General features: G+C 27.9%; 1 long non-coding RNA gene across 1 annotated transcript in view; it reads right to left on the reverse strand.

The window, feature by feature from the left end:
- LOC122503698 overlaps nt 1-19,364 on the reverse strand; it is an 80,465-nt gene extending 61,101 nt beyond the window's left edge. Inside the window, exon 1 of the long non-coding RNA XR_006301774.1 lies at nt 19,227-19,364. This is a non-coding gene — a long non-coding RNA (uncharacterized LOC122503698). The remainder of the gene's footprint in view (nt 1-19,226) is intronic.
- Nucleotides 19,365-26,784: the final 7,420 nt, after the last annotated feature.

The raw sequence follows: 26,784 nt of genomic DNA on the forward strand, positions 1-26,784 counted from the left end.
GGTATTTTAAAAGGATGTCCGGTGCACATATGTTGGTCTTAAATTGAAAACGTACCTTTAACATTTCTTTCCCAATGGAAAGAAAAAGTTATTTTCTACATTTATTGTTGACAATAAATCTAATTTTTTAATGTAGTTATCGATTTGAATAAATGAAGTAAGTAAGCAAGGGAAGATGAAAAAATAATTTTGGAATTATAAGACATGGTACACCATATGGAATATCTGTTTACATTCGGTGATCGTTCAGTGACATTCTGGAGTCTATAAATAAACTGAGAAATTGCACTTTAACGGTCAGTTTTAATTAAAGTACCTCGCAGCATGCAATGTACGTTACGATCCGCTCGGTTTAGAAATTCTTGAGAAACGATGATCTCGTCTTTCGGTAAAAAGAAATACAAGAGTTTCAATTCATTTTTTATCGTTACAAAAGGGTCATTTTTCATTTGTAATTTATTTATTTATTTAAGAATGAAATAATTTTTAAGACTCGTTAGTCCTCAAAGGAACTTTACTCATGAAACATTGAGTATGTAGATAGGAAAAAATACATACACACGCATATCCTTATTGTTCCTGCAATTACTTGTGTCCGCATAATTTGGTGTGTTTATTGGAAAACGTAGCAATCTTTTAAAAACGGAAAGTTATCAAACAGATAAACCAATGCTCCAAACTTGAGCCAAATACAGAAGTGTGCTTAAGCAGAGACTGTGGAAGTTTTGCGCCTTTATTGAAAATATTATAAATCAACAATAATCTCAGAGATTCAGTCCCTTATGATTGCTAATTGCACACTGAAACCCGCTGAGGCGTACATAGCTCAGGAAGGTTATGAGTTTTATCAGAGTAATGGAAATTTTGGGTTTGGTAAGGTATGGACAGGTATTAATTGGATCCTAGCCCTGGAAAAATTTTACTCTAGTAATCATCATTCAGAATCAGACAAAATACAAAATTTCAAACTAAATCTCAACATTATATGTAATATGTTTTCGAAATTTAAGGCAATCGACAAGTATATCCTAGTGGAGTAACCCTCTAACCCTTCTGTATAATGAGAGAAGACCCTCATTTGATGCAATCTCATCTCATTGACAATAGACAATAGAGGATGAACATTGACTCGAAATCCGGAAGTCATTGTCCTCGAGGGAATATCGATGTTTGGTTCCCTCATAGGGATTGCTTGGCAAACGCGGTTAAATACATATCGATAGATAGGTTAGGTGTGCGGCTCCATAGCTGTACCATATCAGCAAGGGTGGAGCTTTCCACGCGGTCCATAACGTACAGCAGTAACTAACCGGATTCCAGTGGACTACCTTCTCTCTCTCTCTCTCCCTCTCTCTCTCTCTCCATACTGTGTAGAATATGGGGAATCTATGGGCTCATATTCTCGACCAAACTGTACACTAGCCAAATGGACGCGGCAATAACGGCCCGTTAACGCTAATTCGCGGAATTCTGATTGACGATGGCCACAGGGAACTGGTGCTTTCCAACCGGAAAGCCAACATTCAAGGTATATATATGTATACACATGTACCTGCACGTGCGCAACTTTCATGTACACAGGAAGATTATACATCGAAACCCTCCTACTGGAATGTAGCTCATGTAATGGGGTGACGATCCAAATGGCCAGAGGTAGAATAACGACTAGTCCTAAAAAAAAGAGAGAGGGATATCCTTTCTATCCCTTGCCTTATCCGCCCTTGTAGTGACTGATTTATCATTTCCAAATCCCCTGCTCTGGACCTTTGATCCGCCTACAATCGTCCCCCCAAGTTTCATGGTTTCTAGATCGAATCGTATATTTCGTATGGAATGTTCGACCACAAGGAAAGGGGGAAAAATGTTCGAAATTGTTGGAGGTATGAAAATTCTCCCGAAATGTGTTGTTGCTGTTGGAAAATCACGCGTGATGAAGTAATATAGGAGAAAAATAAGAGACAATATGCTAGGGTTATAAAAACCCTAACATAAAAACCTAGTTTTGCTTATAAAAAAGAAAAGGATACTGCATACATGAGGATTGAAATTTACTTACATCACATTACAAAAAAGGAAGTTTAAAAGTATCTGGCGCCCATTCAGATTATTAATTACCCCTCAGATTATTAACAGTGAATCCTATCAATGTTTTTAAAAATAAATTTCATTTGAAAATAAATTTAAACTTCCTTGAAGACGTCAAAAGAAATTTAAAAGTACGCGGTGCCTCTAATCTACATTACCAAGCTTAGATTAATCGTTAATAAAAATTATCCTTCTCCTAAGGACAAAACAAGTCAAAAGTCATTTATCATTCAACCCTGAAATTTATTAAAAAGGAAAAACTTTTTCAAAAAAAGGGGTCAATTCGTGGGAGGATGAAAGAAAAAAAACAAATCTCCTTCATCGTAAGGTTACCTACGTGCTCGAGGAGTAATCTTCCTCGATCTTTCGCCGTTTCTTTTTTCGAAAAATTCAACAATCTCTTATACGCTTCTCTTTTGCAATCTGTCATTCCTGTCACGCTTAAAGAATACCATGATGATTCAGTATACTATCAAATGCCTTAATCCGGTGTTGGAAAAAGAATAAAAAATACTGATCATTATTATTTATAGACTTGTTTTTATGTAAATCAAAATTGCGAAAAAAAATTGCGTTTTTAAATGTATGTAAAGATTTGTTATTATGAAAAATGCGTTTCTAGTGTAGGGAAATAATGAAGATCGGAGAGCATTGTTTATATATATAAAGCGCGATTCAAAACGTTATTCTTCCCACGAAGGGCAGGCGTGCTTGTAAAACGCCTTTTATTGCAGTGGTAAAAGTTAGCTACCCGAACTTTTATCGTCAATCGTAAATATCATCTACTCTCGCGACTCGAGAGCACGCGAGGTGCATTAAAATTAAACGATTAGTCGTTTGATTTGTAAAAGTACGAGAGTGTACTTAAGTCGATTTTTATGGACTTTTACATTCAACTCATTGAGTTTATAAAGCAATTGTCAAAAAAAAAATATTACCATTTTTACTATTTAATGTAAAAAATCGTTACGAAATTTTTCTTTCCTTTCGTTTCTTGCAATTAATAATAAATCTTTTTCTTCTGTTACAGGTATGGTTCATATTACCCCACATGTTCAGTGAGTAGAAAGAAATTTAATTTATTTGATTTTATGAAAACCTTCATCTGGAACAGATATACAAATTTCACTAAATTAGAGAAATGTATATTTGTTTCAGTTAAGACTTCATCGCTATTCTAAAGAAATTTATAGCTGTTCCAGTTGAAGCTTCTTTTTGTAGATTTATTTAAATTTAAAATGGAGGAAATTTTATTTTAAATACTTTAAAATTTATTAAGTTCTTTAAAATATTTTAAATAATTAACCCTTTAACGCCCATGCTTAAAAACTGTTTTAAAAAATTGTAAATTTTTACTCTATTTGTTATAAATAATTTGTAAACAAATAATGCATTCTAATACAACTATCTGAACCCAAGCTTCATGAAAAAAACTCTGCAAACTCAGTATAGAAAACATGGTTTCAGTTCAAATAATTACATTTGACGTTAAAAATTGTTAAAAAATTATTTGTTTAAATAAATTTTTATATAAACAAATTAAAAAAATTGATCGTTTTTTAAAAATTTATCATGCCATTCGGTCCACAAGAAAAAATACTAATAGAACGTGTACGAATTTTTAAAATAATTACTTCATTTGTTATAAATAATTTATAAACAAATAATGCACTCTAATGCTCGCATTTGAGCCCAAGCGGAAACTAAAAGAAAAATCTGCAAAGTAAATATTGGAAACAGAACAGCGGTTTAAATAAATACTTTTAAAGTTAAAAATTTGGCTAAAAAATAATTTGTTTAAACAAATTGTTATAAACAAATTAAAAAAATGTATGAATTTTTAAAAACTTACTTCTCAATTCGATTCTACTATTCGATTCTTCTAAGCATTTTTTTAAAATTTTTACTCTATTTGTTATAAATAATTTATAAATAAATTCTGTATAATTGAATAGCAAGTTTAATTTTTAAAAATCCATAACTTTTTCCCATTTGTTTATAGTAACTTGTTTAAACAAATTATTTTTTAAACAATTTTTATTAACATCGAAAGTAATTTTTTAAATCGAAGACATGTTTCCTATATTGACATTGCAGATTTTTTTATTAGCGTAAGTGTGGGCTCATATAAATGGATTAAAGTCCATTATTTGTTTATAAATTATTTATAACAAATAAAGTGAACATTTGAAAAAAGACATACAGAATTCTTTAGTAATTTTTCCAGCAGAATCGAATGGCGAGGTTACTTTTTACAGATTCATGAATTTTTCTTGATTTGTTTATAACAATTAGTTTAAACAAATTATTTTTAAAACAAATTTTAACATTAAAAATAATTACTTTGACCGCAGTTTTGTTTTCAATATTGACTTTCAAGTACTTTTAAATAATTTAAATATTTTGCAAAACTTTGATTACCTACTTAAAAATATTTAAAATATTTTTAACCACTTTTAATTGTTTTAAATACTTTTAAATATTTAACTATATCAAGAAACTTATTTAAATCGGCCACAAAATTTGTTTTAAAGTAATTTTTGAGAGGAATGTTAGTTAGAAATGGTTAAAAAATAAAATAAGGCAGAAAATATTTGGATTCTTTTTAAACTTTTATTTTTCTTTAAAATTTTCAAGATTTAAAACTCCAAATCTTGTTTTGTAGAAAATCTGTATTTGTATTTAGAAAAAATTGTCAACAAAAAATTTATTTCTACTATTTTTGAAGTATTTTTTTTTAAACATTGTTTTTATGTTAAAAATGCAAAAAATAGCATTTTTAATCAATTTTTTATTTGGAAATTTATTTGTTTATATTTGTAGTTATTTTGAAATAATAATTTTTTAAAATAAAAAATATAAAAAAATTATAATATAATTATAATTTAGAATTAGTTATATAAAAATAATATAATGAATTTCCGTATAAAAAATTAAATAAATTAAATTTTATTTTTTGACCATTAAATTCTTCTCAAAAAATGACTATAAAAATAATTTTTTGAACGATTTTAATTATTTTCTTGATATAGTTAAAAATGTATCCAAATCCATCCCTTAAACTACTTTTAATTGTTTTAAATTCTAAATAATTTAAAATACAGTTAAAAACATTGATTACTTTCGTAATTTCTGTAAAAAATTTTATCGATATTTATTCTATTGATCTTTAACAAGAAAAAAAAAGTCACGGTCAGTCCCGATTTCCGGCACAATTCCACTTTGCCATATCTGTTTGATCCAAGGTCTCTTCTTTAGCACGCAACGCACCCTTCTCCTACACCCACCGAATCGAACAAAAGAACTTTAAAAAAAGAAAAAAAAACCTTTCCTTAAAAAACTGCCGTTACGAAATTGCTAAGAATTTCAAGGTTAACTATTAAAAAAGATAAAAAAAGCAAACCCGCACACGAGAATATAACCAAATACTGGCGTTTCCTGCAATAGTGTGGCTTTTTTATTTTGTCACGGATGACCCCGAGGGTTTTTCTCTCTCTCTCTTTCTCAAGGGTTGTTAAAAAAAAAGAAGAGAGAAAAAAAAACTCATTTAACGGGGTGACCAGCAGGGACAAAACTTTATGGCACGAATAACCGAGGGTGCGTGCAAGAGAGGCAAAAACTTGCAATGGAAAATAGACAAAAATCCTCGGGTCTTCTTAAAAGCAATAGAAGAGAAGTTTACTGTATCCTTCCGACGGAAGCTTGTATCCAGCGTCATTTACCTCAGCGTGACCTCGTAAACGCCACAAATACCTACTTTTAGGGCCCATTTTTATTTTCCTTCGAGTTATGAGTTTTTTTTTCTTTTTTTTTTTTTATTATTCTACGTCCGAAGGACTATGCTCGGGTTGTGAGTTTGTTGCCTTTGGGGTTATGCTAGAGTTTAGTTTCTTTCGGACCGTTCTTTCAACGAGACGTCGAAATATTCGTTTTATTTTTGTCGCGAATTTGTGAAAAAATTCGGTTAATTTTCCCTCTTTGTGTGTGTGTGTGTGTGAATTTTAGCAAAAAAAAAAAAAAAGAAAATTGAAATGTGCGTGAGTGAATTGGTGTTTGTGAAAAGTGAATTTGCTTTCAGCTTAAGAGGAATACTTTCTGAATCTTCAAATCTAAGTGGAGATTTAAAAATTTTATTTTAAAATTCTAGGTGGTAACCTAATAATAGTGAACCGAAGATAATTATGTTTGATTCAAGCATATTATTTTCTCAGCTCACTAAAACTTCGGTAAAAAATTTTTTAAACAGTTACGAATTTAATATTAAAAAATTTTTTTAAAATTTAAAAAATTAAAAATTAAAACTACTTAAAATTAAATTTTAAGCAGTAAATTTTAATATGAACACTGTAAAAACAGTCTTAAAATACTTACAGCTCAAAACGTATTTTTTCTTAAATTCTCATTTTTGGGCTTAAATTGAAAATAAGAAAATTTAAGGCCTTAAAATGAGTTTTCTAATCAGAAATTTAGTAAATATTTGGTCTAAATGTAAGTTATTTAAGTCAAAATTAGGCTTAACACAAGACTTATTTTTTACAGTTAATGAATAAAATTCTTAACTAAAATTAGTAGACACAATGACAAATATTTCACTGTAAAAATTAAGTATCTTGGAAGTAACATTTTGGTCACTTCTAAGTTAATTTTTTTTGCAGTGTTTTTATTGACAAACTCTTTGAAAATTTTAATTAGTCAAAATGTTTACTAAATTAATGACTGATTTTTTGCTTCTAAATTAGTAAATTTTGCTAATTTAGCAGAAATTACTATTTATTAGTAGAATTTACTAATTTTTTGCTTCTAAATTAGTAAATTTTGCTAATTTAGCAGAAATTACTATTTATAAGTAGAATTTACTAATTTTTTGCTTCTAAATTAGTAAATTTTGCTAATTTAGCAGAAATAATAATTATTTATTTATAATAATTATTTATTAGCAGAAAAGCAAAAAGCCAGTCACTACAATTCAAAGTAATAAACTTTTTTACAAATTAAAATTTAGAGAGAAAAAAATGTAATTTTTATTCAAAAGCAACTTCTAATTGTTTAAAATATTGATAATTGAATTCTTTACTTTCCCACCAAGGAAAATTTAAAATTTGCCTTTTCTTCACTATTATAACATAAAAGTATCAAATTGCAACTAATTAATACCAAAAATGTGGAACAAATAAAAAATTGATCAACAATTTTGGTATCAATTTGATACTTTCAAGAAAATTTTTATTTTAAAAGTTTTTAAAATACGAAATTTCGACTTTGGAGTAAATTTTACATTGACTGTTCGTCAGATTCTTTCATAAAAATTAAAAAGCCTAAACACGGATTTTTATTACAAAATAATTAAAAAACTAAATGTTTTGACAAAAATCAAATTTCATTAAAATCTACAATGAAAAAAAATTTATTTGATTCAAATAACCGATTACTAGACTATTGTCAATTAAATATTTACTTGAATAAAATAATACTTGTTTTGGAGTCAATTAAATTCATATTTGCTTCAAATACTGAAATTATTGGTTCAAATACCATTTAATTGACTCAAAAACAAATATTATTTAATTCAAAGTAAATATTTAATTATTATTATTATTAACTATAATAATCCTATAATTCATTCTTTCATTCTGTCCACACCTGAAGTTAGTTTTTGTGTATTCTTTTGTTTTTTTTTTCTTTAAAAAAAATTTGTTTTGACAATTTATTGTTTTAATAAAATTCAAATTTTTTTTTAATAAATAAAACAAATGTTTATAAATTCTATTTGTCAATTACAAATTTTCATTAAAAATGAAAATTTTTGAATTTTTAGAAAATAAAGGAAAAAATTTTAGTCAAAAAAAAAAATGTTCCGTTACATTCTTACGAATTTCTGTAATTGTAAAATTATTCAAAAACATCAATAATTTCTTTTTTAAATAAATATTTAATTGTTCTTATTTTTCCAAGGGAATTAAGACATTAAAAAATTCCAAATTCAAACCTTTTTGAAATTAAACAACTTATAAAAGTATTTTGCTATAAAACATGAAGATATTGATTGCTCCGAGTCGAAGACTCGGAGTGATCGATTTCTTTATGTTTTATAATAATTTATAATAATTAAAATTTTATGAAAATAATTGAATTATTGCGAAGAAATATATAAAAAATTGTAAATAATTGAATTCCTGTGGAATTTTTATTATTTTTGACAATAATTAAATGTTTGTGTACGATTTTATTAAATTTTTTTTTAAATAATTGAATTTTGATCGGAAAATGTTATTAAAACAGTAGATATTGAAAATAATTGAAATTAGAACAAGAATTTTATTGTCACTTTTGAAAATAATTGAAATTTAGGGAAAATTTTTGTTATTTACAAGGATAATTGGGATTTTGACGAGAATTTTTTTTTAATTTTAATTATAATTGAATTTTATGAGAAGAATTTTTTTACTTTTGAAAATAATTGAATTTCTGCAATAAATTATTTGCAATTTCTCCAAAATTGAATTATTTTAGTGTTTTCAACAAAAATTTGAATTTAAAATTTTTAAATTCTATTATTTTTAAAATTGCTAATTTTCTTTAAAAAATGAAGTAAAAAGTTAGCCGCTGCGCTTTAGCGCGCAAATTTTCGCTAGTTGATAATAATCAAGTAATTAATTATTTGAATCGAATAAATTTGCTTTCCAGTATATAATTTTAATTAATTTTTCATTTTTTTTTTAATAGTAAATTTTAGTTAATTTTTAATTTTTTTTAATATTAAATTTTAGTTTATAAAAAAAAAATGGAGAAATTGTAAATCTTGAAACGGTAACAATTTAAGAAAATCGAATAAAACTGTCAACTGTTAAAAATAAATAATCGAAACAGTGATGAAACTTGAACTTAAAAATAACGCGACCGAAATATATTTTTGTAAGTGATTTTTCTGACAACCGTGGTTTTTCTTCAGAGGGTATTGAAATTTATATTCCCTTTCCATTCCATTAAGCAGAAAATAAATATCTCTTCTGATCTGTGACCAAAAAAATAAAAAGAAGAGAATGAAGCAAGTTTTTCTTTTATATTCTGCGTTATTTATCAAATATGTTACTTTTCTCGATTATACGCGAACACACAAGACATACATTATTGGCATTTCAAAAATGTCGATTCATGTTTTCTTGTCGTCACCATACGCACAATATTTATTATCCAACTCATAAATAAACTAAATGGAATTCAATTTTATCAAAAAAAAAAAAAAAATTCTCCGCAAAACATGACATTGAATTTTTTTTTTTTTTTTGCCGTGAATTTAACTTTTTCCGTTAGGTATCAGAAATATTGTAATCGAACAAAATATTGAATAAAATTATAAATTCCAATAAAATGAAGAGAGAGTTTAGATAAAAGTTTTTGTCCGAAAGAGATGAATGTCTATATTTAAAAAAAAGGTTTAGAGAAGTTTTTTTCGAAGAATAGAAGATAGAAATTGAAATTGGTTTTTGATTATATTCCGTTGTTTTAAGGGGAGGGTTCGATTAAATTATACATTTTTAAAATTTTTTTATCAAGAAAATAATTTAAATCTTTCATAAAAAATTGTATTTTTTAGCATTTTTGACCTGAAAGCACCAATGTTTTTTTTCAAATAAAGAAAAAGCTTTAAAAATAGATTTTAATTATTTTCTTGATGTGGTTAAAAATCTAGTCGAACTTTAAGGATTTATTCTCATTCTATTGTTTTGAATCAGGATTTGAAAATTTCTTGTTTCTATTAGCAAAAATGAATGCGACATTCCTTCATCGTCGAAGTGCATGTTAGGCAAAACTTTTTTTTCTTATTATCAAAGAAAAAAATGTCAAGTGATAAAAAAGGCCATTTATCTTTGTCTAGACGCATTAATTTCGAGAGAAGCAGCACTCAAAAATTATCAGTGATATCAACCTAGGGAAATAAAAGAGAAAGGTAAAAAGTACCGCAGCTCCTCTAATTTTTATCCGTCGGCCCTTTTGGAGAATGTCAAAAAGTGTTATTAGAGGGTTAATTTTGAAAAAAAAAAATTTTCGAAAATGCAGGGTTGCCACATGAATTTTAAAAGTGTTGCGTTTACAATTTTCATAAATAGATGAACTTCAAAAAGGTTCAATTTGAAATTTTATAAAATTTCAAATTTGAATGGAATTTAATTAGAAATTTTAAAGAACTCAGATTTTTGAAAAATTTTAAGAGTTCACATTCTTCTGAAAGTTACATTTTTTTAAATATTTAATTAATTATTAGAAATAATGGATTCATAGAAGAATTTTAGTTAAAAACATTAAAAAACTTGAATTTTGAAGAAGGTACAAATGATTGCTGAAATTCAATTATTTTCAAAAGTAATAAAATTTATTGACTCTTGAGAATAATTTTACAATTAAAGAAATTCGTATATAAATATAATTGAACATTTTTTTTGAGTAGCTACTCATTTTTAGAGTGAATCAGAATATTCTTAACGGTCAGGAAAAAAGTCAAAATTTTGTTAGGAAATCAGGGGAAAAAAATTAAATTTTTGTGTCAACCCTGAGAGGGTTAAATTTTCAAAAAAAAAAATTTTCCTTTGGTAAAAAAAAAAGTAAAAATTCCACTTCCGGAATAAGCTTATGCAGTAGAGTCATTGACGCGGATATCGGACATTTAAAGGAAAGCACGGTCGTCGCTTTTGCGTTGGACGAGGTCGGGAACTCGTTGCCATATCAATATACCTAAGTGAAATGATACGAGGCAGTCGTAAAGCCCGACAGTAATGACGCATTAGGGGGCTGGCAGGGCGATTTAGTCGGCCATCAAACAAAGGCAACTTTTATTGGATGATACGACCATGTAAGAGGCTCGAAACGATGCTGCACTCAACAAAAGGAGGGTTCCGCGCAGGAGACGTTTTGTGCGTTTTATAGGTGCCAGGTTATGTTTCGAATGGCTCGCTAAACATTTCTGCGAGCAAGTCAAGATGAGGAGAGGAAAAAATGTCCAACTAATCCGCATTGATGCTCTAACAAATGAAGTTATTAAGAAACTTCTTTTCTTTTTTATTTATTAACTCTTGAATTTTTTTATTCTGAAAGAAAGTGATCTGTGCTTTTTATTTCACAAACATTAACATTAAAATATTTTTGTTACAAAATATTTATTATTTAGAAGAATTTAGGCTTTCTACTCATCTACGGAAACACAGTAAAACGTGAGGTGTTAAAGTAACACCAGAATGGATAAAAATAATCTGCAACCGTATAATCCCTCTAGGATTAAATTAACATCAGAAAGGATTAAAATAATCTATTTTAGTGTTATTTTTAACTATGAATGAAATTTTACTTTAACTAAAATACCAAAGTCAACGATTTGTAATAATTCAACGAATGCAGCTTCTCCAGGGAGAATAGTAAAGTTAGTAAGTTAGTTACTAACTTACTAACTAACTTAGAAACATAGTTACTAAATTCCATTATGTTCAAAAATTTAAAATAATTCTCGTAAAAATTTCAATTCTCTTTATAAATAATAAAATTTATTCTTTTCTGATATTCAATTATTTTACAAAATTTTTATCAAATTCTTGTCAAAATTTCAATTATTTTCAAAAGTTGACTAAAATTCTATGATTTTCAATATCTACTATTTCAATAAAATTTTCCAAAAGAATTCCATTATTAAAAAAAAATTTGAATAAAATTCTACGCAAACATTCAATTATTTTCATAAATAATAAAAATTTTTAAAGGAATTCAATTATTTACAAATTTTTTTATAAATTTCTTCTCAATAATTCAATTATTTTCATAAATAATAACATTTTTGCAGGGATTCAATTATTTTTATAAATAATAAAATTCTATTAGGAATTCAATTATTTTCATAAATAATAAAACTCATTGCAGAATTTCAATTATTTTTAATGGAATTTTAATCAAATTCCTCGAAAAATATAATTATTCTTAAAAATTTTATTAAAATTCGTCCAAAGAATTTAATGATTTAAAAAATATGTTAATAACATTTTTTATGAGAATTTAATTGCAAGAAACATGAAATTAGTAAATTATTTCTTTTTGTATTTAAATAATTGAATTCTCGTAGAATTTACTAATAAAAATTGTTTGAAAAAAGAATTTCAGTTAAAATTTCAGATTATAATTAAATATTACAAGCATTATAACGTGGATTTTTAAAAATAATTAAATTTTGAAAAAGTTTCAAACTTAAATCATTGAAATTCTTAATTTTTCATATTTTTGACAAAAAATTCTGTAGAATTAATTCTTTTTAAAAGTTTAATAGGATTTTTATTGAAATTATTTCAAGTTTTTATTTTTCAGTATATATTTAAGTGCAGAATTTCTGAATAATTGAAATTTTGTAAAATTAAATTGTAAACTAATAAATTTGAAATTTCTCAAAGAACTTTTTTAAAAATTATTAAAAATAATGGATTTATTGAAGGATTTTAGTTGAAAACACTAGAAAAAAATTTAATTTCAGAGAAGTTACAAATTATTGCAGAAATTCAATTATTTTCAAGAGTAATAAAATTCTTCGTGAGGATTCAATTATTTTTACTAATAAACTCATCGTAGCGTTTCAATTATTTTTCATACAATTATAATTGAATTTCTTGAAAAAAGTAATTATGTTCATGCAAGTTTTAATAAAATTCGACAAAAGAATTGAATTATTTAAGAATTTGTTAATAAAATTCTTTATGAGAATTGTATTTTGAGAAACATTCAATTATTCAATGAATTACATAATTTTTTTTAAATAATTGAATTCTCTTAGAAATTTTTCTATCAAAAATTGATTGAAAAACGAATTTGAGTTAAATTTTTAAATAATAATTAAATTTTAAAGCCCATCAATTTTTAAAAATTATTGAATTTTTAAAATTCAATTATTTTCAGAAGTAGTAAAATTCTTTAGAATAATTCAATAATTATTTTCATAAATAATAACATTTGGTAAAGGGATTCAATTATTTTTATTAATAATAAAATTAATTTTTTTCGAATTCAATTATTTTCACAAATAATAAATTTTTTCACAGAATTTTAATTATTTTTTATACAATTTTAATTGAATTCCTCGAAAAATGTAATTATTCTTAAAAATTTTATTGAAATTTGTCGAAATAATTCAATTATTTAAAAATTTGTTGATAAAATTCTTTTTATGAGAATTCAATTTTGAGAAACATTCAATCATTCAATGAATTAGTTTATTTTTCTTTTTAAATAATTGAATTCTCTTTGAAATTTCTAATACAAATTGATTTTAAAATGAATTTCAGTTAAAATTTTGAATAATTATTAAATTTCAAACGCCATCAAATTTTAGAAATAATTGAATTTTGAAATTTTAATTATTTTCAGAAATAGTAAAATTCTTCGAAATAATTCCATTATTTTCATAAATAATAAATTTTTTCACAGAATTTTAATTATTTTTCATACAATTTTAATTAAATTTCTTCAAAAAATGTAATTATTTTCAAAAAGTTCATTAAAATTTGTCTAATTAATTGAATTATTTAAAAATTTGTTGATAAAATTCTTTGTTGGAAATGAATTTCAAGAAACATTGAATTATTCAATAAATTATTTACTTTTACATTTAAATAATTAAATTCTTGTAGAATTTTCTAATAAAAATTTATTTTTATTTCATAAAAATTAATTTCACTTAAAATTTTAGATTATAATTGAATATTAAAAGCAATAAAGCTTGAATTTTTAGAAATAATTGAATTTTGAAATTAATTTTTTTGAAAAAGTTTAATTGAATTTTCTATTATGTTATTTGAAGGTTTTATTTTCTAATATGCATTTAATTAAAGAATTTAGGAATAATTGAAATTTCGTTAAATTGAATATTGTAAACAAATGGATTTGAAAATTGCCAAAGAACTTTTTCGAAAATTATTAAAAATAATAGATATAAAGTAAAATTGTAGTAAAAAATTTTTGAAAATAATAATTGAATTGAAATAATGAAAATAATTTTGAAGAAGTATAATATTCTTATAATATAAAATAATTATTTTATTACTTTGTCATCTTTAATTATTATAAAATATGAAGAAATCGATGACTCCGAGTCGAAGACTCGGAGTTATCGATATCTTCATGTTTTATAGTTATAAAAAAATTTAATGAACTAAAATTTCATTCATTGTAAAAAATAACACCAAAATTTATTATTTTAATCTTTTTTGGTGTTAATTTAATCTGCAACACTTTTTAATTCCTCACGATTTACTGTGAATCTTCAATTTACCACTTTTTTGCGATTAGTTACTGTTTGGATCATTTTTTTTAGATTTGGGAGTTGTCTAATGAATTTATTGATCTTTAATGCAAAACTATGATTTTATTTTCTTTCTCTAAAATAATTAATAATACTTATTATTAGAAGAGGAGAACTTAGAAGAAAACAGATTGACAAGAATTCTTTCATTCTCATTCGAAATGATAAGCATTTATTTTGTACCTAATTCTGTAGCATCTTCGAACAAAGTTGTCAAGAATCTTGATTACTTTTCCAAAAGGAAGAAGAAGAAAAAAAGGCAGTATTTTAATGAATGAAAATAAAAGTTGTTATCGTGGTGTATCTTGTATAATAAATATTCGAATTGTTTCCGCTAACGTGTCCTGCGAGTGTGCCTTGAGAGACGTATAATGTTTGCGTTTCTCGAAAATGCTGAAGAGGGAAACGTTCGATAAACGCGAAATAACAAGCGATTCAATAAAAGGCATTCGCGTCTCGTTTACCGTTTCTCTTTCAAGTTATTGCCGATTAAACTGACATTTATCGAGTGAATACAGAGGCGATGCTCGGCGAGATAAGATGCCTCGATTTTCTACTCTCTCTCCTTTGGATCGTGAACGAAACGAGAGGGAAGGATCAAGAAGACAAAAAGAGAGAAAATCTCTCTCTCTCTTCTTCTTCTTCTTCTTCTTCTCTTTAACAAAAGAGAGAAAGAGAGGGAAAACGAAAAAAAAAATATTTCTAAAGGTTTATCAAGTTATCGATAAAAGAAAAAAATGAGATCTTGCTTGTGTACCAAAAAACTTGTTCTTCTTTGGCTGAACTATTTTTGTAACTTTGATACCGATTTAGTTTCTTACTAACTTGGCTCGAACCTGGTCGATAAGAAAATAAAAAAAAAAAATTGTGTTTAATTTATCGAAAGTTCGACGGACCTTTGATTCAAAAAGTGTTTAAAACAAACGAATTTCATCTGCAATTGGATCCGAATCTTTATGGTCAATACTTAAGGATTCGAAATGGCGACCAAAGATTTTTAAATTTTATTTACTGAGAAAATGATTAATTATCAAGAGCAGTATTAATTTTTTCTTTCTAGTCCGCCACCGACAAGTTTCTGTTCAATAAAAAGCAATAAAAGAAATAATCCAATTTATCGTCAAATTTGTTATTGAAAAAATATTTAAGACACAAATATTTTCATTACCAAATGCAGACAATAATAATTTTATTTAATCAGAAAATTTTTGGCTATCAAGAACAGTAGATTTTTTCCCCCATCGAGAGGAAAGAAGAAATGGAAGAAAAAAAACCCCCCTTTAACTTAAGACGAAGGAAAGCAGACAAAAATTTACTGAACTGGAAGGAAAAAGGGGAAAATAGCAAAAAAAAAAAAAAATAACGATAAAACGAATCGGTAACGAGAGAAATAAAGCAAGAGTGGAAGAAGGTACAAAAAAACAGGAAAAAACTTACGAGCGTGAAATAAAGAGAGAGAAGGAAAAGTGGATAAAAACAAAAAAGTCAGCAGGAAGAAAAAGGAGGGAGAGAAAATGGAAAAGTTAAAGGAGAAAAAGAGTGAAAAATAAAGGTTAGAGAAAAAAAATTTTCTGGGAGAAAGAAAAAAGGAGTGAGAAAGAAGGAGATAAGGCAGAGAGAGAGAGAGAAAGAGAGAAAAGTAGAGAAAGGAAGAGATAAGAAAGAGAAAGAAAGAGAAAGAAAGAAAAAGATAGAGAAAGATAGAAAAAAGAGAGAAAGATAGAGAAAAAAGAGAGAAACTTAGGGAAAAAGAAAGAGAGAGGTAGAGAGAAAAGAGAGAAAGAGTGAGAGAGAGAGACAGCGGTTCCAGAAGGGAGAATCAGTCTGGTAGGAGGAGGAAGGATTGATGAGATCAATATGCAGTAAGTCTGGGGAGCAGTAACGCGACGGAGGGTTAATGGAGAGGCGGGCATGAAAAATGTGTGCACCTAGTTGCACGCGAAATTCATAAACTGCCCAAGCGCATTGAAACTTTCATAAAAAAAAAATACATTCATATACATCAAACATTAAGAATCATTTTATAATTCACACAATTCTATTTTCCACAATCCGAATAATTTTCCCTCCAAAAAAAATAATAAACAATTTCTCTCAAAATAATTTCGAAAAAAAAAAATTCACACCAAGTATAAGTTTTACTTACAATAGCTACAAATTTTCCAATATTAGCGAAATTTTTAGTTCCTTCAGTTAATAGTTTCGCTACTTTAGAGAAACTTTCCCCTGTTCCAAGAGAAAATTTTTTACGTGCCTGTTATCACTTCGATAAATAATTGAAATTAGATTTTGAATAGAAATTTTTCTGCTGTCCCATACTTTAAAACATTTTTACGACAGCAAAGGTACAGCAAAACCACAAGAGAATTTTTTTCTCTGTGCACAATAATAATAAAGAGACATTAGATTGAATACAAATTTTTCTGCTGTCCCATACCTTAAAACATTTTTATGCCAGCAAAGGGACAGCAAAGCCACAGAGAATTGTTTTTCTCTGTGCACAAGAATAATAAAGGGACATTAGATTGAATAAATATTTCTCTACTGTCCCATACAGGGAACATCAGAGGGAGAGTAGAAGGATAATAGTGGGACATTATATTGGATACAACTGTGCAAAAACAGGTGTCTTAAAAGTGGGACAAAAGTGTTTTAATCGAGCAAAAGCGCCATAATTAAAGACGTTTTTCGCGTTTTGAACACTAAAAGTGTCTTGATTTAAGACACTTTCGTCCCAGTATTTTTTGCAGTGAAATTACTCTACTGTCCCTCACAGAGGACAGAAGAGGTATTGTCGAAGGATAGAAGAATTAAAATTTTTTTACTGTTCGATATTTGGGACAGCAAAGAAACAATAAAAGAGTATAAGAAAAACATTAGATTGTATAAAAATTTCTTTACTGACCCAAACAGGGAAAAGCAAAAAGGGTGTAGAAGGATAGAAGAGGGACATTAGAATAGAAATTTCTCTACTGTCCCAAACAGAGAATAGCAGACGAACTGTAGATAAATAGAAGAGGGACATTATATTAAAAAGAAATTTTTCTATTGTCTAACAGAAAGAACAGAAGAGGGACAGTAGAAGGAATTATCCTTCATTAGATGATACGTCATCAGGTATTACACTAAATAGGTATTTCTCACCCATCCAGAAACAGTAGTGGGACAGTAGAAGGATAGTAAAGGAACATTAAATTGAAGAAATATTTCTTTTTTGTCCCAAACAGAGAATAACAGAGGAAATGTAGATGAATAGAAGAGAGACATTAGATTGAAGAAAAAGTTCATCACTGTCCCATTCAAAGGAGAGCAGAGGGACAATAGAAGAATAGTTGAGGGACATTAGATTTTACTCAAATTTATCTATTGTTGTCCCATACAAGAGATCAGATGAGGAACAGTAAAATTATGGAAGGACATTAGATTGAACACAAATTTCTCTATTGTTCCATATGGAGAACAGTAGAGGGACAGTAGAAGGATAGTATCAGAACATAAAATTGAATAAAAATTTGTGAACTGTCTCATAAAGAGGACAGCAGAGGGACAGTAGAAGACTTGTAGAGAGAAAGAAGATTAAATTAAAAGTTTTCTACTATCCTATACTGAGGACAGCAGAGGGTTAGTATAGGGACAGTAAAATTATACCCAAACACTGTCCCGCTCTGGAATTATTTCCATCTTACTCTTGGCAAACTTACCCCTACTAGACCAAGACCATAATCTTGTTAAAATAGACCTCTTGATACTTCCCAACTATGCTCCCCAAACAAACTACCGAATTTTAAATTGGAAATTAAAAAATCTCTTCAGGAAGCAATTCTGATCGATATCAATTGATGAATGCAACTTTGATCTTGATCTATAATGAGTATTTTTGGAAATAAATCTTCATTCTTTTCTTAATATAAATCATCATTGTTTTTTAGGGTTCCTTACTCAAAGTGTACCGTACGGAACACTTTTTTTAAAATGATTTTATTCTTTTTTCTGGTCTAGTGTTTAATTTTCCTGATGAACGCCTCATCCGTATATATATATGTACGAGGTGGTCGATCGTTCACCGATAATATTCTGCTACATTGTTTATTAATTATTTGAAATGCACGCCGAATTAGTCGAGCTCATAACCAATACGTCACAAAATCCAATTTACGGTCGTGCTGTTTGCGATGGAATAAATTAAATCTTATTGCAATACCATGCTTCCATCTGATGCATAACAAACACTTGGCGTTATCGTTCTAATAAATTTGGGAAATTAGTTTTTTTTCTTCAAAAAAAAAAAAAAGTGAAATTCTATTCGTCTAGGAAAGTTAATTTATTATCATTAATTATTATCTTCTCGTTTTTCAAAGAAGGAATTTGTATTGTCAAGAAAAGAAATTTAGAAACTGCTACATTTTGGGGATCTTTTATATAGTTGACTAAAGGAAGATTATGTAAAAAATTTCGGTTCTATTTTTTATCGGATATTTACAGGTAGTTTTCACCTCGATTTTCGCACAAATCTCATGAAAAAGTAAATGCGAAATGGCCATATAGAATATTGCGATGATGCTCTGGATTCTCTCGTTTCGGGAATCAAGCGACGGCGCGCGGCACGTGTCAAAGAAAGTGGAAGCTCCGAGCATGCGCACAACTTGCAAACACATGACAGAGAGAACGAGTACAAAGGACAGGATGAAAGGCAAGATGGCTGAGCACAATTCCCCCACCTCACAACTTTAGCTACATGGAAGAACGCGTTTCGATTCTACAACAGAATGAGGAGAATTCTAGCGGATTCTTTAAGAGTGAATTTTGTTTCACTTACCAATATTTTTTGAATCTTGAGAGCGGCTTTTTTTTCCTGACAAGAAACCAAAATAATTTTTTTTATTCTCAACAACACTCCGAGATGTTTTTTCTTTTCTTTTTTCTGCTTTTGACAATCACGCCGCGCGAAGAGAGATTATAAGCCAAAAAGGGACAGGAAGCGGCGCCACTTTCGCTTTCAAAGGGGGATGTTAAAAGAGAGAGAAAGAGAGAGAGAGAGAGAGAGAGAGAGGGGTTGGAAAAAGGGAAGCAAAAATTCTGCTTCATTCCTTTCTTGCAAAATTTCACACGCTCAGCGCATTCTCAATGTCTTTTCTTCTTGTAAAACGAGTGTGTGCGTGTGTGTAGAATCTTAGGCATCTTCTTACATCTGCCGCCAAAGGCACACTTAAAGGCGAAAAAGGATCGATTCCGAACGCCAAAAGTGCTTGAATTGCCTTTTTTCTGTTTTGCTTAAAGGTGTTTGCTCTAGAGATCGTTCTAGAGTAATTTGTCGATCGTGGAATATATGTCAAAGAAAAAGTTGTTGCAATCGGATGGTTCTGAAGAAAATTTAACAGAGCATTCCCGATATTCATGAGACAGTCTCTCCTGAAGATATTTAAGGCTTGTCCCAACAAAAACCCGCTCTCTTTTAAACAGTAAAAAAGTGCAATATTCCTCAAAACCAGTATTATTTTTAGCATCATCTAAAAATCTAAACAAATTTTCCCTATTCTACAAAAAATTTTGCAGTTTAAGAAAAAAAAAAAAAGAATCAAAAAGTGAACATTTTTGATTCTTTTTTTTGTCTCAATTCAGAAAAAACTGAAGTTTTCAGAAAAAATTAAAAATTCTGGAAGAATATATGTCTGAAAGTTATATACTACGAAGCGTGTGTAAAGTTTCACAAGGAGGGGTGAAGAGAGAGAGAGAGAGATGCTGTGTCGAATGGACCGCTCTCGTCGTCGTGGTGAAAAGGAGAAGGGATTGAAGTTAGCAAGATGGCTGCTTCGTAAGCATTGCCTTCGCGTCGTATGTCGTCGACCCGGTTTAATAAAAGTCAACAATGAAAATAACCAGGAAAACTCGATAATTCTCTTCTTTAAGTGATGGACAATTAGAAATAAAATTAATTATCACTTGAACAATTAAAAATTGTGGGAAAGAAATCAGTTCGTAATGTAATGTGGGGAACCACGCCCAAGGCCGCAGCCATCTTGAAAAGAGTGATGCACCACGGGAGACAGTCTGACAAACCTTAGCAACCGGACAACCACCACATTTTCAATGGACTTTTTTTTCAACGTTTTCAAGCAAACAAAAAAAGAAACAATCAAAAAAATCTCTTTGACAACAATAATTCAGGTATTTTTTTTTTTATTCAAGGACATTTTCCCGAAAATACTAAACTTTTTGATGGAAAAAACGCAAGTAAACTTCCTGGGAAAAAATCAATATATTTCTGTAAACAATTTTTTTTTTACCAATTTTCAGAACAAAATTTTCCACAATCTCCCATTATTAAAAAAGGAGAGGGGGATTTTAAAACTTTGAAATAAACAAAATATATAAAAATTTACTTGTCGAAAATAAGAAATGATTTTCAATATAAAAAATTGAAATTAAAATATTAATTGAAAGAGAAAATGAACTTTGTTTAAATTAACGAAATTAGGGGTATTTTAATATTCTTCAAAATTTCGAATTTAAATTTCGTAAAATAACGATTGAAGTTTGAATAATAATATGGAAACAATCAGCTGATCGCAAGAGAAGTGTAAAGAGTGGAGAAAATCAATATTTTCCTTGTTCGCATCTCGTTTTATATTATAATGTCGCAAGTGTCTATTTCACTGTGTTATGGACTCCGGCTTATCACTGAATGACCGGTTAAGCAAATCGAAATGGCCTTTTAAATTAACGAACCAAGTGAATCTGCATAATTCTTTTTAGTATCTTAATAGAAAGTATAAAAGCCTTCATGCAGATATATTCGCATGCATTAAAAGAGATCTTTCTTTCGATGGAAGGATTGCTCTTTCATTTTTCCGTTTACTTTAATGCACACTTTGAAATTTATACAAAAAGGAAACAATTTTCCCTTGGGAGAAAAAGAAAAATTCCCAGGAAATCGGCGCCAGATGATTTTAAATTTTTTTTAAATTTTGTATAGGAATAAATTGAAAGTAAAGTATTTTTTATGGAATTTATTGGGCATCATTGTACTATTTTTGCGAAGAAATGGAAAAATGTCAAATTCTAGTCAAATATGACCAATGACTTTAGGAAAAATAATCAAACTTTGAGCCATATTTTAAAACTTTGGCCAACAACTGATACAATATTGTCTATGGCCCTTTTCCACATGGAGAAACATATAAAGTAATTTTTACTACTTTTATAAACATTTCTGGTAACTTTTACTACTTTCGGAGTAAATTTTGCTACGTTCAAAGTAAATTTTACTACGTTCAAAGAACATGCTTATAAAAAATTAGTAAAATTTACTTCGAACGTATGAAAAATTTACTTCGAAAGTAGTAAAAGTTACCAGAAATGTTTTACTATAAAAGTAGTGAAAATTACTTTATACTTTTCTCCGTGCATACTATAAATTAATATTTTACTGTTAAAATCTAGCAAACTATAGCCTAAAACTTAAAAAATTTTATTTTTGACCATTTCCAAAATCTAACAAAAACCATGGTCAAAGGTAAAAATAGTTTAAGGCCAAAAAATGTGGATATAATCAAAATACATAATTTTTCAGGTTTGGTTACATATTGGCCATGGTAAAAAATATAAAAATTTTGAGGTTTTTAAATATTTTTGTCATTGCTCATGGTACGCAAGTTTCACACCATGGACTAAATATAGAAATTTTTTGGGTTTAAAATATATTTGACATTAACCATGGTTTCCTAAATTGTGGCTAGTGTCAAAATATACAAATTTTCAGCTTTAAAATTATTTTTATCCTTGACCATGGTTTGCAAGATTTTGGCCACGCTCAAAAATATAGAAATTTTAAAGATTTTAAATATTTTTATTATTGGACATGGTGGGGTTCGAACTAGGTCCGTAAAAGTCCGTAACTTTGCTTGAGGTCCGTAAAAGTCAGTTTTTTTGAAAAAAGTTCCATAAAGTCCGTAATTTGATTGAAAAAGGATGAAAAGTTCGTAAATTATTCTACAATATAATCTCTTATTATATTAAGTTGAAGAACGACCGACCGACCGACCGACCGACCGACCGACCCTAGCCGTATATATATGTATATCTTTTAAAAATAATATTAACACAAATGTATACATATTCACAATGTCACGCATGCGCAGTAGTGTTCTGTCAATGTTACGCATGCGCAGTAGTGTTCTGTCAATGTTACGCATGCGCAGTAGTGTTCTGTCAATGTTACGCATGCGCAGTAGTGTTCTGTCAATGTTACGCATGCGCAGTAGTGTTCTATCACTGTTACGCATGCGCAGTAGTGTTCTGTCAATATTACACATGCGCAGTAGTTTTCTATCACTGTTACGCATGCGCAGTAGTGTTCTATCACTGTTACGCATGCGCAGTAGTGTTCTGTCAATATTACACATGCGCAGTAGTGTTCTGACAATATTACACATGCGCAGTAGTGTTCTGTCAATATTACACATGCGCAGTAGTGTTCTGTCAATATTAGGCATGCGCAGTAGTGTTCTGTCAATATTACGCATGCGCAGTAGTGTTCTGTCAATATTACGCATGCGCAGTAGTGTTCTTTAAATATCAGGCATGCGCAGTAGTGTTCTATGAATATCAGGCATGCGCAGTAGTGTTCGATCAATGTCAGGCATGCGCACTATTGTTCTATGAATGTCAGGCATGCGCAGTAGTGTTCTATCAATGTGAGGAATGCGCAGTAGTGTTCTATGAATATCAGGCATGCGCAGTAGTGTTCTATGAATATCAAGCATGCGCGCATAACACCCACACATGTATACTCACACATATACACTAATCACATGTACATGTATACTCACACATGTTCATAAATTACATACACATGTATACTGCTCATATGCAGATATAAACTCCTACATATACACAAATCACATATATGTATAGATTTAATAAACGATTGATAATATAAATTGTTGAATTTTTTAAGGTTCGTTGATGCACGTAGTGTCTGTTGAAATTTTTTTAAATATACGTAAATACCTCACTCGCTAATGCTGCGCTGTCTGTGTTGTAATGGAACTTATTTATTTACTTGTGTATTTACTTATTTATTTCAGGGTTGCCACAAGACATCGATTTTAAAATTCCATGACTTTTCCAGGTTTTCCAGACCATTTCTTAAAAAATTCCAAACCAGAAATAAAATTGTTTTGGTATGTTTTTAGCTAATTACGACAAAAAGTATAAAATCCTTTAAGTAAATTGTTAACAAAATAAGTTATTAATTTTTAATTTCATTATTAACAAAAAATTAAGTTAAAATTTGTAAGGTTATTTGAGATACGCTCCGAAGAAAGATGAGGAGCAAATCTTTTTAAATTTAAAAATTTAGTTAAGTTTAGAATTTTTCACAATTATTAAACCAGTATTTTAAAAAGCATTTTAATAACATTTTATGAAACTGAAGTTACCTACGTTTATTCAATGACAATTTTTTCTTTGCTAATTATTTATTTTAATGTTAGAAGCCTTTTAAAAAATTTTAAAAGATCGAAGTCGGGGAAATTATTAATTTTGATTTTTTACACAGATTTTCGAAAAATCCCTATATTATTTAAACAAAATTATTATTTCCTCACCTCATAAGCAATTTTTTCTTTTACAAATTATTTATTTTAATGTGACAAGTCATTTAAAAAAATTGTAAGAGGATCTAAGGAAGGCAAGGAAATTAGTGATTTTTAATTATTTTTTCGTAGATTTTCCAAATATCCCGAAATTTTAACTAAATTATTATTTCCTTGCTTCAGAAGCAATTTTTTTCGATTGCAATTTTTTAAAGGGCTTCTTACATTAAAAAACAATTAGCAAAAGAAAAAATTTTCATTGCATAAAAGTTGGTAGCTTCAGTTTCATAACATTTTGGGGTTTCTAAAATGTATTAATTTAAAAATTATTTAAAGGAAGATAGAGACCAAAAGAAACTAAAATTTAGAAATGCCATATTGATTTCAATTGTAAGCACTAAATTTAAAATCAAAAAGTTGTATGTCAACTTGAAAACTTGAAATTTTTACGACTCAAATACAAAAAATTGAGCTTTTAGTATCAGGCTTTATAAAATTCCCTGACAATTCCAGATTTTTCAGGTTTTCCATGACTGAAAAAAAATTCCATGACAATTCCGGGTTTCCCAGGTTTTCCAGGTCCGTGGCAACCCTGTATTTGTTTGGCAGACATCAACAATAATTTTTTAAATGGATAATCAGTGAAAAATGACTTATATTTCTGTAAGTTAGTGTTTCACTTCGATCCGCGAATTTCATTTTTTCGAGCGATTATTTGGTTATCGTCTTTGGTTTTCAAACGATCATCTTGTTTATTCTTTTGTTAATTGTCAAATCGTATCGTCTAATTTTCTAATTGTCATCGACCGAACTTCTCGACTGCTTCTCGACTTTCCCATAACTGACAACTAAAAATAATACAATAATAACCTATTTTTTGAAAAAAATCGATATCCAAAAACATTTAAATTCTTTTTTATTAATTCTATTAAAAACTAAAATTAAATTCATTTTAGTGAATTAAAATTATTATATCAAGTTAAAAATTAATTCAAGGTGTCTAGTGAATTATTATTTTTAAATTCCCGGACCAAAAATAAATATTCCCGGATTGATTTTTTAAAACAGCAATTACTATAAAATTTAAATATTAATACTTTTAATAAAGAAATTTTTAAGAAAATCATTTTTAAAAAGTCAATAGACATCTTTATTTAGAGAAATATATATAATACTAGCTGTCGTACCCGTCTTCGACGGGTTTTAGTTTCTACCAATACATTTAAGTTTCTACCAATCTGGAAAATCAGGAAATAGCTAGGGAATTTAATTTGACCGGAAAAAAATAATAATTAGTTACCATTATAGCTATTTTAGTAGGAAAATATTACTATTTGAATCAGTGATTGACTTTTTGTTATCAAATTAGTTATTTTAACCAATTCAAATGCAGAGAACAATATTTATCAATTTGTAGTACTTTAATTAATGTATTAAAAAAATTAAATTTTCCATACAGTTTTTGGAGTTATAGTAGAGTCTAATTGGAACTAATTGTATCGCAAGTAGACCCTACGTTACGACTGCTAAAACCTAACATAAGACCTAAATTTTAGGCTGAAAGTAGGGCTTAAATTTTGACTCGGGTCTGTTTTCATAAATATTATACATCAATAAAAATTGAAGTAAAAAGCAATTTTTTAAAAGCGAATTAATATAATGAAACTTTTTCTTAATTTGATAGGAAAATTCCCGGTTCGGCATATTCCCAGCTTTTTACAGTTTTTCCCGTTTGGTAGATACCCAGTTAAATGTATTAGTATAAACAGAAAACTGTACGACAGCAAGTAATACAATCTATATTTATATGAACTTAAGAAACAGTATTTTCATAAAATAAGTAAATTTTTATAGCCATTTGTAGATTTATTTATGGATAAAATCAAGTAAATTTAAATTTGACAAAAAAGAGATAAACCGTGAAAAGTTTGGACAAAGCAGGGAATTTTGTTAAACAAAAATAGACACCGTGTTAACTTTTGTCTTTACATTGCTCAAAACATCTCTTAAAGTTAAATCTAGAGTTAAAATGAAAAAACGTTTTAACATGTAAGTTTTTGCCTAGTGGCATAATATGCTTGTATTGTATCACAGGTGACTTACAATTCTTGACATCCTGCGAAATCATTTTAATCATAAAAAATTTCCATTTTCAATATTTCTGAACTTCTTGAAAATATTAGATTGATTTGATAAATAATTTTGAATTGCACTATTTTGACATCAAAATATTAATCAGAGACTCCAAAAATACTACTGAATTATACTTCATATAGTAATTAGTATCGATTTTTTGATATATTGAAAATTTTTTTATATTTCTTGTAGGATAGTATTTTTTGCAAAATTATGATAAAATCTGACTAAATAACATATAATATTCATTTTTAGAAAGTTTAAAAGCTATCCATTAAAAATTGTGAAATTTGGAAATTTTCCATTTTTCAAGTTTTTGAAAATATTTTTATATTTACATCTTAGTTGTAGAATAGTATTTTTTGAAAAATTATGCTAAAATGTGACCAAATAACATGTAATACTCAAATATAGAAAGTTTAAAAGCAATCCATAAAAAAATGTAAAATTTTGAAATTTTCGATTTTTTGAAAACATTTTTATACTTACATATTAGTTATAGGACTTTATTTTTTGCAAAGTTATGCTATAATGTGACTAAATAACATATAATACTCAAGTATATAAACTTCAAAAGCAATCCATGAAAAATAAAAAATTTTGAAATTTTCGATTTTTTGAATTTTTTGAAAAAATTGAATA

This window comes from Leptopilina heterotoma, unplaced genomic scaffold (genome assembly GCF_015476425.1).
Source record: "Leptopilina heterotoma isolate Lh14 unplaced genomic scaffold, ASM1547642v1 Lhet_268, whole genome shotgun sequence".
In the NCBI taxonomy this organism is placed as follows: Eukaryota; Metazoa; Arthropoda; class Insecta; order Hymenoptera; family Figitidae; genus Leptopilina; species Leptopilina heterotoma.